This window comes from Microcaecilia unicolor, chromosome 2 (genome assembly GCF_901765095.1).
Source record: "Microcaecilia unicolor chromosome 2, aMicUni1.1, whole genome shotgun sequence".
Taxonomy (NCBI): Eukaryota; Metazoa; Chordata; class Amphibia; order Gymnophiona; family Siphonopidae; genus Microcaecilia; species Microcaecilia unicolor.
The window spans coordinates 523289304-523308845 of NC_044032.1; the positions used below are offsets into that span (position 1 = coordinate 523289304).

Consider the following 19542-nt stretch of genomic DNA (forward strand, 5'->3'; position numbering starts at 1 on the left):
CAATCCTCTTGCAATTTAACTACTTTGAATAACTTTGTGCTCTCAGCAAATTTAATTACCTCACTAATTACTCCCATCTCTAGATCATTTATAAATATGTTAAAAAGCAGTGGTCCCAGTACAAACCCCTGGGGAACCCCACTATCTACCCTTCTCCATTGAGAATATTAACCATTTAACCCTACTCTCTGTTTTCTATCTTTTAACCAGTTTTTAATCCACAATCGAACACTACCTCCTATCCCATGACTCTCCAATTTACTCTGTAGTCTTTCATGAGGTACTTTGTCAAATGCATTTTGAAAATCCAGATACACAATGTCAACTGGCTCACCTTTATCCACATGTTTGTTCACACCTTCAAAGAAATGCAATGCATTGGCGAGGTCAGATTTCCATTCACTAAAGCCATGTTGGCTTTATTTATTTGTTATACTAGTAAAAAAGCCCCGTTTCTGATGCAAATGAAACGGGGGCTAGCAATGTTTTCTTCTGTGTGCATGTGGGAGTGTGTGTGTCCCTGCCCTCTGGCCTCTCTCCCCTCCCTCCTCTGAGTCCTTCACTGTTACAGAGCCAGCGATTTGATTTTGTGCTCTGCTGTTTTCCTTCACTGACTGTGTTACAGAGAGGGCGGGGCAGACACTCATAGGGAAACCGGATATCTCGCCCCCTTCACACTTCCGGCTGGAGGCTTCATAGAACGTTGGTGTTGCCTTTTATATAGAGAGATTTGTATCCCACATTTTCCCACCAATTTGCAGGCTCAATGTCCCTTACATAGTACCGGAGAGGCGTTCGCCGGCTCCAGTATGAACAAATACAAAGTGATGTTGTGGTAAAATAAGGTTCATGTGGAATAGGCACATTAGGGAATCGTAGAGGGGAAGAGTTATGTCCATTACGTGCTTTGGTTATGTTGTGTTGCAGAGTTCAGACATTTAAGTTGGATCGGTAGGGTATGCCTTTTTAAACAGGTTAGTTTTTAGAGATTTCTGGAAGTTTAGGTGGTCATACGTTGTTTTCACGGCTTTTGGTAGTGCGTTCCCAGTTGTGTGCTTATGTAGGAAAAACTGGATGCATATGTTGATTTATATTTAAGTCCTTTGCAGCTTGGGTAGTGGAGATTTAGATATGTTTGTGTTGATCCGGATGTGTTTCTGGTTGGTAGGTCTATGAGGTTTGTCATGTATCCTGGGGCTTCGCCGAAGATAATTTTATGAACCAGGGTGCAGATTTTAAAAGCAATACGTTCTTTAATTGGGAGCCAGTGCAGTTTTTCACGGAGGGGTTTTGCACTTTCAAATCGTGTTTTTCCAAATATAAGCCTGGCTGCCGTGTTTTGAGCGGTCTGAAGTTTCTTTAAGGTTTGTTCTTTGCATCCTGCATAAATTCCATTGCAGTAGTCTACATGGCTTAGTACCATTGATTGTATCAAGTTGCAAAATTTTTCCTTCGGGAAGAATGGTTTCAAGCGTTTGAGTTTCCACATTGAATGGAACATTTTCTTTGTTGTGGATTTCACTTGGCTCTCTAGTGTGAGGTTACGATCCATTGTAACGCCAAGGATTTTCAAGCTATCTGAGATAGGGAGGGTGTAGTGTGGGGTGTTGATACTTGTGGGGTTGTCCACACTGTATTGGGATGAGAGGATGAGACAGTGTGTTTTTTCTGTATTGAGTTTTAGCTGAAATGCATTTGCCCATGAGTCCATGATGTTCAAGCTGAGCTTGATTTCGTTGGTGATTTCCGTCAGTTCATGTTTGTAAGGAATGTATATTGTGACATCATCTGCATAGATGAAAGGGTTAAGGCCTTGGTTGGATAAGGACTTGGCTAGTGGGGTCATCATTAGGTTGAAGAGGATTGGTGATAGTGGTGATCCTTGAGGTACTCCACAGTCTGCTTTCCACGGTGATGATATGTTTGAATTTGATTTCACTTGATATGTTCTAGTGGTTAGGAAACCCTTGATCCAACTAAGTATATTTCCACCAATCCCGAAGTAATCTAGTAGTCTTAGTAATATATTATGGTTTTACCATGTCGAATGCACTGGACATGTCGAATTGGAGGAGAAGTATGCTTTTACCTGTTGCTATTTCCTGTTTGAATTTGGCTAGGAGAGTAATTAGTACTGTTTCAGTGCTGTGGCGGGGGCGAAATCCTGATTGTGATTCATGTAATATTGAGAATTTGTTTATTAAATCAGTAAGTTGTTTGGTTACCATACTTTCCATCAGTTTGACTACAAGTGGGATAGATGCTACTGGGCGGTAGTTAGTGATTTTGTTTGGTTTTGTCTTGGTATCTTTTGGTATTGGGGTGAGTAGGTTGTTGTCATTTTCCTTAGGGAAGAGGCCTTGCTGAAGCATGTAGTTTAGGTGGGATGTGAGGTCTGCTATGAAGCGGTCAGGGGCGGATTTTATTAGGTAGCTGGGACAGGTATCTAGTTTACAGTGAGTGTTGGAGAACCTAATAATCGCCTGGGTAACTGTTTCGACGGTGAGGAGAGCGAAGTTTGACCAGGTTCGTTCAGCTGGATATTCTCCAAGGGTTGGGTCCAGACCATCGAGGAAGTTTTCGATACCGGTATTGTCCTGATGTAGCGTGTTGCGTAGGTTTCCGATTTTTTCATTGAAGTATTTAGCAAGTTTGTCTGCAGATGGGATGTCTATATTGGTTGTAGTGACCAGGGTGGTGTCTAGTAGTTTGTTCACGAGTTGGTATAGTTTCTTCGTGTTTTTGTAATCTGTTCCTGTTTTTAGTTTTATAGTATGACCTTTTGGTCTGTCTTTTCTTTGTGTTTGCTTCCATGCGTTGAGTATGTGTTCATCTTTTGTCTCATTAATCCATGCTTTTGAATATGCTCTATAATTTTGTTCTTTATAATAGTCTCTACCATTTTTCCCGGCACCAACGTCAAGCTCACTGGTCTATAATTTCACAGTCACCTCTGGAACCCTTTTTAAATATTAGCGTTATATTGGCTACCCTCCAATCTTCCAGTACCATGCTTGATTATAAACATATTACTAACAATAGTTCTGCAAGTTCATTTTTCAATTCTATCAATACTCTGGAATGAATACTATCCAGTTCAGGCAATTTTCTACACTTCAGTTTGTCAAATTGCACCATTACATCTTCCAGGTTTATAGAGATTTTATTCAGTTTCTCTGACTCGTCATCTTTGAATGTCATTTCTGGCACCGGTATCTCTACCCATATCTTCCTCGGTGAAGACCGAAGCAAAGACTTAATTTAATGTCTCAGCTATGGCCTTGTCTTCCCTGAGTGCCTCTTTTACCTCTCAGTCACCTAGCAGTCCAACTGATTCTTTTGCCAGCTTTTTCCTGTTAATATACCTAAAAAAAGTTTTACTATGTGTTTTTGCCTCCAATGCCATCTTTTTTTCAAAGGCCCTCTTTGCCTTCCTTATTAGCGCTTTGCATTTGACTTGCCATTTCTTATGCTGTTTCTTGTTATTCTATGGATAGTGATATATAGTAGGGAATGACATGGGGGCAAAGTTTGTCCTCGCTGCTGTAGGCTCTATCCCTGTCCCCGCCCCCGCCCCATCCCCACGGGCTCTGTCTCTGCTCTGTCCCCACAGGCCCTGACTCTGTCCCTGCCAAATCCCCACAGACTCTGTCCCCATCCAATCCTTGAACACTTATGATTTTATATTTAAATCTTTTTATTAAAGTATAAAAAGTAATAATATTCTGTGCAACTGTTGGTTATAAAATCACAAATAGAAAGCAATAATAACAATAAGCAACTATAATAACCTCCCTCTGTCTCCGTCTACCCTTCTAACCCCAACAAAGCTGACTTCTACTACTCCAAGGAACCCTAATCCACCCTTACAATGTCCAGGGGTACAAAATACAACCCGCTCTCTGTGTTCTAGTGGGGGAGAAGTATGCCCTATGAAGCACTGTTATGATTTTTTAATCTGTGGATGAATAATAAGTCATCAACAATCTCAGGATTTAGTCTAGCTCTCCCGTCTTCCCTAGTCCTTCCTGCAACAGAAAATACACAGGATCCCTCATGCAAATTTTGCAAGTTGTGGACAGCACTTTTGCTTGTTTGTCCAAAAAATGAAAACACAGTCACTTGCATCTCTCAAACATAAATAACTGCCCAATTCATTAACAGCCTTCAAAGTAGAGAATGACACAGAGACAAAGTTTGTCCCTGTGCCCACCCTTTATGTCCCCTCCCCATCTCCCTAGGCTCTGTCCCTTCCCCATCCCTGTGGGCTCTATCGCCGTCCCTGTCCCTGCAGTAACCGCAGGTCCCCATCCTCATGTCATTCTCTAATTTACAGTGACACTATAGATAGTGATACAGATTGAGGTCATTGTGCTGGCATTATTCACCATGCCTACAGTAAAAATGAATTATCTGCTTAGCAAATGCATATCACCATTAACCAGCAAATTCTATATATGGTGACTAAAGTTATTGTGTGTATAACTTAATTGATTAATGAGCAAATCAGTGCTGATAATTGGACACTAACAAACAATTAACGGCACTAATTGGCAATAATTAGAATTTATGCACACTACTTGCTAAGCATATTCTATAAAGTGGTATGCGTAAAATTTCTACCACACAGATCTCAAAAGGGGATGTGGCCATGGGAGGAGCATAGGCAAGTCGTGGGCATTCCTTAAATATACGTGCAGTGTTATAGAATACACTGATCCCTTGTCTAACTTAGGCTTGGGCATTTACATCAAGTATTACTTGGCGTAAAGGGCCACGAGTAGGTTTAGTTGCAGGGACAGGCTTTAGGTATATTCTATAAACCATGCCTAATTTTTTTTCAGTGCCGATTTTTTAGCCTTGATATACAGAATCTAGTCCTAAATAGGTAATATTTTAGCCTCCCCTTGCCCTAACTCAAACCTGGCCCAAAATGAGATATTTGGCTCAGTATTGACTGTATATAATTGCCTTAGAAATTAATGGACAATAAAATTATACATTCACATTTAACTTGCTTTGAACATCAGTCAGATTGTGTCAGTTTCCTTTAAATATTTCTGTGATCAACCTGAAGCTGTCAGAGTGGCATCCGCTGGCTGTAAACCTGTACAAATAAAATCAAAGCCAAGCTGGAAAGCTGGATTTGTTTCCAGGGGAGAGTTTGGTTTATTTGTTTAGGTCTCATTTTATTTGCTTTCATATGAGTCAGAGAGCAGTGCCTGCAGTCCTTTCACCAAGTGAAGTATTCTTCTATGTGTTATGGGGTTACAGACTCAGCCAGCTGAGAAAAGATTTGGCTGTTTAACATTATTTTCCTACCCAGGGGTTTTTCAGAGTTTCAAGTGGAACTAAAAGAATGTGTTTTTCGATCCAGACTATTTGCCTTAGCAGCCCCATTCCATCTTTTATTAAAGGAGCCCAGGAATTTTTAAAAAAACATTTCTTGAAACCACTGAACACTCTTTTACACATCTATCTTATATCTTATTAACATTATTATTAGTAGTAGTAGCATTACACTTTAGGTTGCTTGTAAAAAAAACACAATAAAACTGTAGGCATGTTTTCTGACTTTATTCATGACCTCCACTATTCAACCAGTTTCGCTTGGTAGGGGCTTTGTAGGAAGTATCATTTTCTTGCATGGAACTGGGAAGGTATTTTATAGCTGGGAAGCTTTCCAAAATTTCTATTGAGAGAGAACCACAAAAGGTACACTGTTAGCAAATGAGTTTGCAAACCCCTTGTATCAGGTTATGATAATATGTTGATGATTGAAACACTGGAAATAATCTAACAGGCTGCCAGTCCTTCAGAAAACATAATAAAATACTGTTTATTCCTTTAGGAAGACATGAAGCACAGTGTGGCAATGTTTCTTTTTGGAACATTTCAATTATCTTTTTATGATATTTTATTCTAAGGGTTTCTAGAAAGAAAAATAGGGTACATTGGGGGGGGGGGGGTGCAATTTGAACTCCAGTCAATGAGGTAATAGCAAGACTCGTTTGCCTTAGACTTTAGCATTTCAACATGTCATTCAATACAGAAGTGAATTAATTTTCAAACAAACATGACAAATAAGAGAATTTCTTATCTGGTTAGCTTTAAACAAACCAAATGACTGCAGGACTGAAATGAACCATATTCCCATTCATTCATATTTATTTTTGGCACCATGTCAGTTCAGGCTATGGGGTCAGACACAGTTGAGTTGCTTTGAGAGGAGAGAAGGGAGAAGCATGAATCATTTCACCAATCATTTTGAAACTTTTTGACAAACAGTTAAACCAGTCTATCCTTGCCTCACTTCTTCCAAATCTCATGGCTGATGAAGTCAGCCACTCAGTAGGAAACTGAAAAGCAAACACCATCAATTCAGCACCACTTCCTCTCCTACACTGAGGCCCTGATGCTCAGAAGCAAATGTGGGTGCTAGAGGCCATCAGTGCCAGACTAGTGCTGGATGCTCGGAGAGCTCCAATGCAGAGATCAACTAGCACAGCTAGCATGTAAATCACATGTAAATTAGGTAACTTTAGATGCACCTGGATGCTCAAAGAAGAGTACCCTTAACAAGGGTGCCCTTATCGCCAGGAACCTAATGTCAGCTCAGAGCTGGCGTTAGGGTTGTTGAAGAGAGGAGCCAAGTCCAAAAGAGAGACCAGGCAAGTAGGTCTAGACTGCCTGCATACTCGGAGAAAAAGGAAAACTTTTTTAGGTATATTAGAATCAAGAAACCGGCAAAAGAATCAGTTGGACCGCTAGATGACTGAGGAGTAAAAGGGGCACTCAGGGAAGACAAGGCAATAGCAGAGATATTAAATGAATTTTTTGCTTCGGTCTTCACTGAGGAAGATGTGGGAGAGATACCAGTGCCAGAAATATATTCAATGCTGATGAGTCAGAGAAACTGAAACAAATCTGTGTAAACCTGGGAGATGTAATGGAGCAATTTGACAAACTGAAGAGTAGCAAATTGCCTGGACTTGATGGTATACATCCCAGAGTACTGATAGAATTGAAAAATGAACTTGCAGAGCTATTGTTAGTAATATGTAATTTATTTATTTTATTTATTAGGATTTATTTACCACCTTTTTGAAGGAATTCACTCAAGGCGGTGTACAGTAAGAATAGATCAAACATGAGCAATAGACAATTACAGCAGTAAAAATATTCAAAAACAATACAAAGTATGGCATGGTATACTATTTACAATGTCAACACAATACATAATAGAACATTATAAGTGATAGAGAAGGGTAAAGCAAAGATGTAACATATAGAAGGGTAAGAAAGTAGGAAGAGTTAAAAAGTAAGGTGACTGATTTAAAGAAAGTTGCACATGAGGTCAGAGAAATGGTTAAATGTTATCTCAGCAAGGGTAGGAGTGGATAAATGCAGCCTGAGTACTCCTTGTGTGTGTGAGTGAGACTGAGTTAGTTACTTCTTCCAGTAAAGGCCTGGTTGAAGAGCCAAGCTTTCACCTACTTCCTGAAGTAGAGATAGTCTTGTGTTAAGCGCTTGCTTTCAGGCAGTGCATTCCAGAGTGTGGGGGCTACTCCGGAGAAGGCTCGCTTGCGGGTATCACATCGTGTAATGTCTTTTGGAGAGGGTGTGGTTAGTGAAAGTCCTTGGCGGTGTGTGGAGGATTTATCTTTATATTTCAATTTGTTTATTAATTTTCAGTTTTAACAAGAATACACTTGTTTTGAAATACAGCAATAATTAGCTAATCAAAGTATTATAACTCTTCATATAAACAATAAGCAAGAGAAAATATTAACATACTTTTCAGAATCTTATCAAACAAAATAATCATGCTTCCTTAGACCCCATTTAAGATCATGAGGCAATCAGAGTTAGGGAAGAATTTTTCATTTCTATATACAGAAGAAACTTAGTGGCATAATACTCCCATTTACTTAAATTGTTTACAATTGCTTAGAATCTAGAAATGATTTAAGACTTTCTGGTGAATAAAAGGTATATTTAACCTGACCCAGCCTAACTAAACATTTACATGGGTAAGCGAGAAAGAACAACCCGCCTATCTCTAAAGTTCTTACTTTCAATGCTAAAAAGGCTTTCCTTCTTTGCTGGGTCGATTTTGTAACATCGGGGAAGATTTGTACTTTTACCCCACCAAAGGAAGTTTGTAAATTTTTAAAATAGAGTCTCATAATATTATTCAAGTCCTGTTCAAAAATGAAAGAAACTATCAAAGTTGACCGCTCTGCTTTTTCATCCACTGTAGATTCTAGTATTGCTGATATATTTTCGAGGTCTAAATTAGCTTGTAATTAGTCTTGTTTTTTCCCTTTCTCTCCTCTGGGATTAGGAATATAGTAAATCTTATTTACAGGCGGCATCGCTTCCAGGGGCATTTTTAAGACTTCATTTAAGTATCTTTTAAACAAGTCATAAGGATTAATCCCCGGGAGTTTGGGAAAATACAACAGACGCAAATTTAATCTTCTGTTAAAGTTCTCAATTTGTTCCAACTTTCTTCGAATATCTGCATTGTCTTTAACCAAACCAAATTTAAATTCTTGAAAAGAATCTGCTTTATTCTGAAGATCAATTACTTTTTCAGCAAAATCTGTTTTTAACTGGTCAACTTTAAAATTCAATTCTTGGAATTTTTTTCCAAAAGCACTCACTTCTCCTGATGCTCGTTGTAGTGTCACATCCATTTTATTCAGCATTGTCCATATCATTGCCAAATTTACCTCCTTCGATGTTCCTATTGATCTTTCTTCTGCTGTCGGCGACTTCCCCGACGTTTCCCGCCCTCCACAAACAGTTTCGCCCGCAACACTTCCGGTAGGGCGTCTCTGCTCCTCGGGCTCCGTCGTAGACGCCGGGCATGGAGGTTTCTCAATTGCAGGTGGAGAAAGAGATATTTCTTCGCCTTGCAGGGCCTCCGCTTCCCCAGAGATCCCTGCTAAAGGCTCCATATCTCCTGTTGTATGGGAGACTGGCACAAAAAAACGCCCGATACCCGACAAAGGCACCGTGGGAGTCGAGGTAGGTGGGGGAACTACCCGCGTTACCCCTTTTCGTTTTGTATGTGGCATTCTGCTATAGAAGTATTTTTTCTGCCGAATCGGGCTCAGAGCTGCTTTCCGTGCGTCTTACTATGCCGCCATCTTGGATCGCTGAGGATTTATCTTTAAAATCAAGCATGGTATTGGAAGATTGGAGGGTGGCCAATGTAACGCCAATTTTTTAAAAAGGTTCCATAGGTGACCGGGAAATTATAGACAGGTGAGCCTGACGTTGGTGCCAGGAAAAATGATAGAGACTATTATGAAGAACAAAATTACAGAGCATATGCATAAGCGTGGATTAATGAGACAAAGCCAACATAGATTTGGTCAAGGGAAATCTTTCCTCACTAATCTACTACATTTGTTTGAAGGGGTGATTAAACATGTGGATAAAGGTGAGCCAGTTGATATTGTATATCTGGATTTTCAAAAGGCATTTGACAAAGTATCTCGTGAAAGAATCCTTGAGGAAATTAAAAAGTCATGGGATAGGAGGTAATATCCTATTGTGGATTAAAAACTGGTTAAAAGATAGAAATCAACAGAGAGTAGGATTAAATGGTCAGTATTCTCAATGGAGAAGGGTAGATAGTGGGGTTTGTATATTCCTTCCTATCCTTGACCTGTTATATGGTACTGATAAGGAGTTAACCAATTGCCACAAAGTGTGCATGTGCACACAAGAGGAGAGGATGATACAATGTAGGAAATTGCCATATATGTATACATATAAAAAATAATAGAATATTACAGGAAAATCCATATATGACCATAAGTTAGTTTAGGAGAAATCACATGATTTGGGAGAAACGAAACTTACAATAGTTTATAAGTGATGGCTAAGAACGTTTTTGCTGAGCAGTTTTGTTTTTCAGTCTGTGCATCTGGCTACTGGGTGACAACCTGCTCCAGAGAGAACAATTATTTTGTATTGGCTTAATGAGATGCCAATAAAGATTTTTACTGGTTGCGCCTATATCTAAGTCTGATTGTCTCTCTTATTCCAGCCCCTAGGGCTGGAGTGTTTTCCCCTCCCCAGGGACAAGGGACAGGACTACACATTTTTGGTGCCCAAACAGGGACTTGGGCTATTCCTGCAGCTGGTCTGTGGAGACTTATCGATAGCTCAGAGAAGGTATCCTCCAGAGCTGACAAATTGAGAAGTGGTATTGAATCCTGTGGGGGAAGGTCACAGGGTGTGATAAAGTTCACTGGCATAAAGCGGTGAGAGGTGCCGACGTCGCAGGTACACTTGAAAGTGTGCGTGTACATAAGTTTGAAGTCGGCTGCTATGGTTGCATTTCTCCCTGATAAACAAGAGGGACCATATTATCTGCTGTAGCTTTACTGTGAGGTTTATAACAAAACAGGATTTCACGGACCTGCTGGACTGTTGCCCTAATAAGATTGTACACAACTGATTCTACCTGTAAATTTATTTACAAGAAATGTTTGTCTAGTGAAATATTAAATGTGTTTAATTATTAGGTCTCATGCTAGAGGTATATATATATGTAGGTTCTGTACCCAAGGTAACTGTCGCGTCTCACGCGCTTGCCGCGCTCTCGAGGACCTTGGCATACCTTCAGGCTTCTTCCCCGGAAGCGCGGGGTTTGTGAGTCCTTTAGGCAAAATCACCTTCCAGGTAGAGAGGAGATAAGACTGGACCGGAACTCCGGACTGGAGTTCTACACCGGAACACTCGGAACTGGAACGCACCGGACGGGTGCGCACTGGACTGGACACACTGGAGTGGCCCCACTGGACTGAAACATACAGGAGTGAAACCCGCTGGACTGGAACACACTGGAGCGGAACCCGCGGAACTGGAACACCCTGGACCTAGGCTTCACCTACACTTGACTGCCTTCCCCCTCGGGTTGAGCCCTCAGGTTCTGGCAGCCGGTAGGACTTACAGGAACAGCAGGAATGAAGGTCCAGGGGTGCCCCCTGGCACCTAGGCGAAGGCAAGGCAGACAAGCAGGGTCTGTCCGGGTTCTGGCAGTCGGCAGGATTCAACACTGTCTCTGGAGGTGGGAAGCAGGACGGCTAGCAGGAGACACAACACTGTCTCTGGAGGTGGCTAGCAGGACGGCTAGCAGAAGTTACTGTCTCCGCAGGACGGCTAGCAGGGGATACAACACTGTCTCTGGAGGTGGCTAGCAGGACGGCTAGCAGGAGACACCACACTGAAGAAGGGCTAGCAGGACGGCTAGCTGAAGACACAACTCTGAAGAAGGGCTAGCAGGACGGCTAGCTGAACACTAGGAACAAACACAGTCTTGGGAGAGTGGCTAGCAAGGGCGGCTAGTCTAACACTAGGAACAAACACAGTCTTGGGATAGTGACTAGCAAGGGCGGCTAGTCTAACACTAGGAACAAACACAGTCTTGGGATAGTGGCTAGCAAGGGCGGCTAGTCTAACACTAGGAACAAACACAGTCTGGGAATAGTGACTAGCAAGGGCGGCCAGTCTAACACTAGGAACAAACACAGTCTTGGGATAGTGACTAGCAAGGGCGGCCAGTCTAACACTAAACAACCACAGTGAACTAGTAGAGCTATGCACAGGCTACAAGCCACACGGTGCCTAAGCTGGCTAGTCTATCACTGGAAACAAACACAGAGAACTAGCAGAGCTATGCACAGGCTACAAGCCAGACGGTGCCTAAGCTACTAGTCATGCACTGGAAACAAACACAGAGAACTAGTAGAGCTATGCACAGGCAACAAGCCAGACGGTGCCTAAGCTAACTAGTCATACACTGGAAACAACACAGAGAACTAGTAGAGCTATGCACAGGCTACAAGCCAGAGGGTGCCTAAGCTAACTAGTCATACACTGGAAACAACACAGAGAACTAGTAGAGCTATGCACAGACTACAAGCCAGACGGTGCCTAAGCTAACTAGTCATACACTGGAAACAACACAGAGAACTAGTAGAGCTATACACAGGCTACAAGCCAGACGGTGCCTAAGCTAACTAGTCATACACTGGAAACAACACAGAGAACTAGTAGAGCTATACACAGGCTACAAGCCAGACGGTGCCTAAGCTAACTAGTCATACACTGGAAACAAACACAGAGAACTAGTAGAGCTATGCACAGGCAACAAGCCAGATGGTGCCTAAGCTAACTAGTCATACACTGGAAACAAACACAGAGAACTAGTAGAGCTATGCACAGGCAACAAGCCAGACGGTGCCTAAGCTAACTAGTCATACACTGGAAACAAACACAGAGAACTAGTAGAGCTATGCACAGGCAACAAGCCAGACGGTGCCTAAGCTAACTAGTCTGAACAAACATAGAACACTAGCAAAGCTATACACAGGCTATAAGCCACACGGTGCCTAAGCTAGCTAGTCTGAACAAACATAGAACACTAGCAAAGCTATACACAGGCTACAAGCCACACGGTGCCTAAGCTAGCTAGACAAACATAGAAACTCACACAGAGCAAACACTGACACCGGGTACAGAGCACTCTATACACCAGGACCTTTAGATGAGATGCAAAGGCCAGGACTGTAGTCTCCAAGTCACTAATAAAGCTCATCAACACCAGAGCCACAGCTGCAGCAATTACCTTGCAACCAAACAGAGGCTTGACACACAGAGCAGTCATCCCATAGGAAGGGACAGCGGGAGCCATCTTGGATACTGGCAGAGAGGAAGAGGCGGCAGCCATCTTGGAAGAGGCATAGCCCACACAGGTGAGGTTCAGTAGGGCAATCAGCACACAGAGCCAGAGAGAACCTAAGACGGACACAGACACAGAGACAAGCAGAAGCCAGCACAGACACTGACCCCCAGAAACAGGGTAAGTCCGAGGGTTGTCACGGCCACGGACGGGACAGTAACTGAGATTTCAGAGAAATAACTCCCAGGAAGAGTGTATCTAGATGAGCTTTTAGATTACAAAGTTGTTTAGTTTTTTTATGTGCCTTGCCTGAAACTGTTTTGTGCTGCTCTAGAAAAAAGGAAAGTACCTTTCTAGGCAACTGCCTTGTTTGCCCTAATTTGTTTAAATTGCCTTCTCTTTCACTGCATAAGACATACATTGTTAGCTTTCTTATTTGGGACCATTATCTGAGTGCAAACTTTCACAATTTATTGTTTTATATTACCTGAATTTTAAAACCTTTTCCCCTACCTTACAAATAGCTACTGTTTTCCTCCTTATTTCAGCCATAAGAGGGATGCTTCTAAATCACATATCTACCATTTAGATACTCATTGTAAACAGTTGGAATGTTACATTTTTTTCTCTCACTTTATGTGTCTTTTCTTAGCCTTGTTTTCTATGAATGGAGAAACTGTGTTCCTATTTGATTACTTGGTGCTCTAATCTTCTTTGTTATGCAAGCTATTAATTAGTTTTCTTAGGACAAGTATAGAACTTTATTTTCCTTACTCTGCATTGTCCACCCTAGGCTGCTGATGTCATTTTTATTTTTCCCTATGTTTTTCCATAACTGAAATGTGCCTATCTCATGATTTTAAGCAGACGCTTAAACCTGGTTATCCAGAGAAGTGAAATCTACCATGATAAAGATTTAAATTTATGTTTTGAATTGTAGGGAGTCAAATTGTGAAGAAGATGGATGAAAATTCCCATTCATTCTTATGTAATTCTATGTGAAAGGTTACTGAGATGTTTGGACATTGTAAAGTTATTTACTGCCCATTGCAAGTTGTGTGCACTGTTTAACAATACATATTGTGAATAATCACATGGCAGGAGTGCATGCTAATATACTAAGCAGCATGTCTAGAAAGTACACTGTAAGTTAGTTAGAAGGTCTGTGGAAGTGAATATATGTGGAAGTGTTTGAACAGGAATATGTATATGAATTATGATATACTCTTTTGGGATTGGCCAGAATAGCAATTGATTTTATTTTGAATTAACTATCACTAGAACTGAATAAAGCATAAAATCTGAGCACAGAATTGAGCTAATGGCATTTTGTTAAGGATTTGGCCAGACATTAAGTGAATTGTTATTCTTTATGACCTGAGGCCTAAACTGAGGCCCTCATTGCCCTGCTCTTTTTAATTGATTTATTGTTTTGTAGTCATTTTTTCAGGTCTGAGAAACTGTCATTTCACATTAGTTGACGCCTTACAGTGGAAGTAGGACATCACATCATTTGAACCCTGACTGTGTGCCCATTGCCAGCGCTAGTCTTCACTGCAGATTTGTGTTAGGACTACCGCTTCACAATTCCAGAACCAAACCTGACCACTGCAGTCTCCTTTGTCATCCGGATTGTCTGCCTATCACTGCAATGAACTTTTTTAAGTGACAGCTCCTGGACTGCTTTCTAGTTGTGAACAGTTATGGACTTTTTTTTATTTTCTTCTTCCTGTGCTTAGTATTTGGTTTTCTCTGTATTGCTTTTCTTTTGTTATGGTGTCTCATGTTGCAAAAGACATGATACTAAGGTTCAAATTGTTAATGGTCTATCCATTCCTCATGAAATGCTTCCTTTACTTGTGATATCATCCTCTCCTACATCTCATTTTTGTCCCATTACTTATATTTTTATTATTAATTTTACCTATTTTGTTTTTTATTAATCCTTGTGTCCTTAGTCTCTGTGCAGTATCAAAGGTGGTGACCTGGGACATTGGAGAAATGATTGCCCTCGATGACTCTTGCAGGTGTTTGAGGACATGCAGGTGTTTGAGGACATGGAGTTTAAAAGACTACTGCAGCTTTTAGTGCCTGGTTACCAAATGCCCTCCATGACCACTTTTAGTAGATGAGTGATCCTTGACTTTTATTATAGTGTTCTGCCCAGCTACAGCCACAGCTGGCCAAGGCAGAGCGTAGTAGTTTGCATTTCACCAATGCTATCTGGAGTAGTCCAGAAGCATTAGTCAGAAAAGTACACCTCTATCTTGCCTTGATGCAACCCTGGTGGCAGCTGGATGAGGCTGGAGCAGGCTACAGGTACAGTGGGGGCACACTTACACACCCAGGTGATGGATGACAGTCATACCTTGGCCCAAATCTTAGCAGAAATAAGGTCAATACTGGAAGGCTGGCAGGTAGGCCAGATAAAGACAATCATGTTTTCCTGGATATTTTGTAACAGATGGTGGGAAAATATGGTTAAGGTAGTGAAGGAGGGGGTAGCTCTTATGGTATTCGATGCTTTGCATGCATGGTATACCTGGTAGTAGGTGATTTCCTGGATCTGGAGAGCAAGAGCCATGGTAGCCCTTTCCTGAAGGTTCTGATTGATAGACTCCAAGAATACCAGTATATTTGCACTGGAGTGTGAATAGTGTGCATTAGCTGCATTAGAAGCAAGAATAAGCAGGGATACCTGTGAACCAGTTCATTCAGGATATTGGCACATTGGAACCAGGTGAAATTCTATTTATCTGACACTGGAGAGTTGAGTGAAACAACAAGCAGAGATCCATCAAATGGGATACCACTTTGATATTGATTTGAAAAGCAGTATATAATCTTATGATATGAAATAAATAAAATGACTCAGGTCACAGAAGCCCTGAAGCTCTTCAAGGATATCATGGAGGAACTGAATCAGTCACAAACAGAAGAAAAAACTCCACTGATAGGATGCACCAGGCAAAAAACCGTAGAGGAACACAAAGGAAACCTCTCACAGATGGTGTCCAAAAAGATTTCTTTATTTCAGTAGACTTCAAGAACAATAAACGAGACCTGACGAGTTGTGTTGGGTCTCCTGTATTGTTCTTGAAGTCTACTGAAATAAAGAAAGCTTTGTGACCACCATCTGTGAGAGGCTTCCTTTGTGTTCCTCTACTGTTTTTTCCCATGGATGAACTGAATTCCATAAGGGCCATCCTGGGCATTGTCATGCCAATAGAGAATTTCCTGAATGTGAAGATGGTTTTTGATAGCAAGAGAGATTGACATCAGAGGTATTGGTTCTAGTGGACTCCCTGAGTACTGAAGTGCAAAATAAGTTGAAATCCGTCACCAAGGAAAATGCCTACATGCTAGCCACCCTGTGATCCATAGGTAAAAAGAAGTATCACCATCTGGTGCAATTCACTTATGTACTGTAGGGATACGTTGGTGATTTAGATGAGGGAAAGGGAGAACCCAGAGGTAGAGGAACAGTGTGGATGCAACAGGAGAAAGAGTAGGCACACCATCAAGCAGTATTGACCACATTTAGCTACTATTTTTATCTGCCAGTGCCCTGTAGACACTATAACACTGTCCTTTTTGGGATGCAGGCCTTAGATATGGCAGTAAGTGTCAAAGACCAGCATAAGCCACTGCAACTGAGATCTATGCATAAACCTATGTGACATGGGAACCTGCAGAACTCATAGAGGCACAAGTCTGGTCAGATCTGGCTAAGGTAACCCAACATTTCCTTCCCTGCCTACCAACAAGCATGCATAGTGAATGTGTATGTTTAATGGCAGGGGAAAGAGTGAGTCCACATTGTTTATGGCCAACAAAAGACTTGGTGGAAAACCTGTTGTACCTAAAGACAAACCGCCGCCCCCAGCTTGGTTTTCCTTAATTACCATGCAATTGGGAGGCTGAATATATAACTCCATTAAACAATGCATATCCCTCATCTTTGTCCTCAGTGTCTTGCTGTAGTTTTGCCAGTTGTAAAGTATACAAGGGTAGAAGTAAACCAAGTCCAAAAGACCAGTACTGAAACCACGGTGGTAAGAGCACCAAAACCACAGTTTATTGGGACCCTACATGGTCCATGTTTCAGCTACAAAGCCTTCCTCAGGGGTCTAAAAGCATAAAATACAAAATGTAACCATTTAATGTAAAAATATGTAAAAAGGTAAATCTGTAATATAAAAACTGTAATACAAAAAACTGAAAATATATTTGAATTATAACAAAAACTTTAATCTTAAGACATGACATATAAAAATTATGTAAGTAGAGAGCAACTGAATATGGTCATCAAGAATAGGAGGGATAAGAAGAGTCAGAACAACGATGAGATTCAATTCCGTAAGCTAAGTGCCTATTGATACTGTTGTCACTTCCATTTCAAGAGTGTGTTGAATCAGGTTGTTTTTTACACACTATAAATGAAGAGGTTTTTTGCCAGTGATGAAGAAGTCCTAGCTCTCTTGACACTGTTGTGGAACGATGAGGTGCTTCTTGAGGCTTTTTCCTCCTAATTACATATATGCTTACATTCAAAAGAGTTTTCCTAAGTTTATATTTTGCTGTGATATAAAAATGATAAACATGATAAGAATATGCATGGAAAAATCCAATTATATATATATAGAGAGAGAGAGAGAGAATATTTTTTCTGAAAATATTTTGAAAATTAAAAACAAATATATATTTTGAAATAAAAAAAAAAAGGTTGTATCACACACACTGGTAGAGGGTCATAATTATATATATGTCTATAATACTCACAGAAAGATAAAAAATATATGAAAAATATATATATGACCACATAAAATCACACTGCAAAGGACATAGAAATAGAGGGGATCTATATAGCAGCTGCAATGGCAAAACACAGGCACGTTTGTAAATGGAGTTATAAATGTTCATACCAAAAAATTGACGTGTATAGATGAAGCATCTGAACCTCTCAAAATGAGGTGCAATGTGCTGCATTGGATAAAAAGGAGAAAATGGACAACTGTAGATGTAATTGCGTATTACACAAAAAAAAGCTGTAATTTTATATTACAAAAATTTTTTTTTAAACAAACAGAATTATACCGCATGTGTCATAAAGATGGGTGATGGTAATACTAAAGTAAAAAGATAGTGTCTATAACCAGAAAAAAGAAAATAAAACTAAAAACCACCGCTGTGAAGAAGACAAAGAGATAATGAATAGGCAGTCTGGGGAGGGAAAAAGGCCAGAACCGAAGAAAATAACAAAAGCTGCTACTGAAAAAACAGACTACGAAAAAGCAAGGAAAGCCAAAAGTAGAGCACCAAAAACCAGAGAAAGTGACAGAGGCTGCTACCAGAGAAACAAGTTATGAAAACCGGCATAAGAGAAAATACATACCTATGTGGTGCAGTCCACAATCAACAGTGAGAGAGCGAACAAACAAAATCGGTGCCCCAGTAGCGCGCTAAAATTTAAACAGAAAGGTAGTGACATGATAGACCGTCACTATCCATCGGTGACATTTATAGAAAGGCTGGGATAAAAGAGTACATGAATAGCAGTCAAAAATAAAACATAAAAATGAAAAATAAAAAGGATGGTACCAGAAAGAAATAATGTGCCAGAAAAAATGTGCATAACCAAAACATTTACAGAGCAGTCACACATTTCTCAAATGAACTGAGAAAAATAATGAAAATTGAGGGAAAGGCCAAAGTTTCTAAAATCAAACCAAAACCTTTGGCCAAGGTACATCCCTATACAAAACTAACTCTTTTGGAGATACTAACCTGGCACCACCAGAAAGACTGATTGTGTAGTCCTCTGCTTTTCACTGTGAACCTGGAGACAGGACTTGGTTCCTCTCTCTCCTAGTTCATATTTCAAAACTGACTGGTAATTTCTCATGAGTTTATATACTACACCTTCCCAACTGCAAAGGTATTAAGTACAAATCCTTCTACGCAACCAATTTTTCCTTTTTAGGTAGCCAGCTTTGGAATGCCCTACCAAGATCTATCCGTACCATTAATGGCCTTCTGCCCTTCAGAAAAGCACTGAAGACCCATCTCTTCAAGATAGCCTACCCTAATGATCCAACCTAACCGAAACTTGCCCATATGATTCTTATTGACAGTAGTTATATTCTGACCATGTTCCCCATTATCCTTTTTGCTACCCCATATCCATTCCTTCCATCTTTCTACGCCTACCTCCTAACGCTCTTTTCCTTCTGAACCCAATTCCTCCTATGTTTAACTACTTTCCGTTACCCCATTAGTTTTGCGTTTACCACAAACTGTATATTCGTCCTACAACTTTGTAATTATTTATATTGTTGCTATGTAAGCCGCATTGAGCCTGCCATGTATGGGAAAGTGTGGGGTACAAATGTAAATATAAATAAACCCTTGGATTGTACCTCTGTGGCTACTCGAACCTAGAGTTTAGTTTACTTTAAGGTAGGCCATAGCAAATGGTTCAATCCACTTACTACTATTGCTACCTCTGATGTGTCCTGTTGTATGAGAATCGTAGTTAGTAGTAAAGGACCTGTTATATTGCACCATCTCTGGCCGTCTTCAAATCTAAGCTAAAGGCCCACCTTTTTGAAGCTGCTTTTAACTCCTAACCCTTATTCACTTTGTTCAGAACCCTTATTTTATCATCCTCACTTTAATATTCCCTTATCTCTTGTTTGTTCTGTCTGTCTGTCCTAATTAGTTTGTACGCTCTGTCGAGCAGGGACTGTCTCTTCATGTTCAAGTGTACAGCGCTGCGTACGTCTTAGTAGCGCTATAGAAATGATAAGTAGTAGTAGTATATTATGTAGTGGTGT

The 19542-nt window shown here is 40.6% G+C and overlaps 1 protein-coding gene across 2 annotated transcripts in view; it reads left to right on the forward strand.

Annotated features, from left to right (window-relative positions):
• The window catches only part of SMIM20 (small integral membrane protein 20), a 51071-nt gene extending 36901 nt beyond the window's left edge, over window positions 1–14170 (forward strand). For both annotated transcript variants that reach the window (XR_003940718.1, XR_003940719.1), the window contains 2 exons: window positions 13647–13694; window positions 14145–14170. The gene's annotated coding sequence lies outside the window, so the exon portion shown is untranslated. The remainder of the gene's footprint in view (window positions 1–13646; window positions 13695–14144) is intronic.
• Window positions 14171–19542: the final 5372 nt, after the last annotated feature.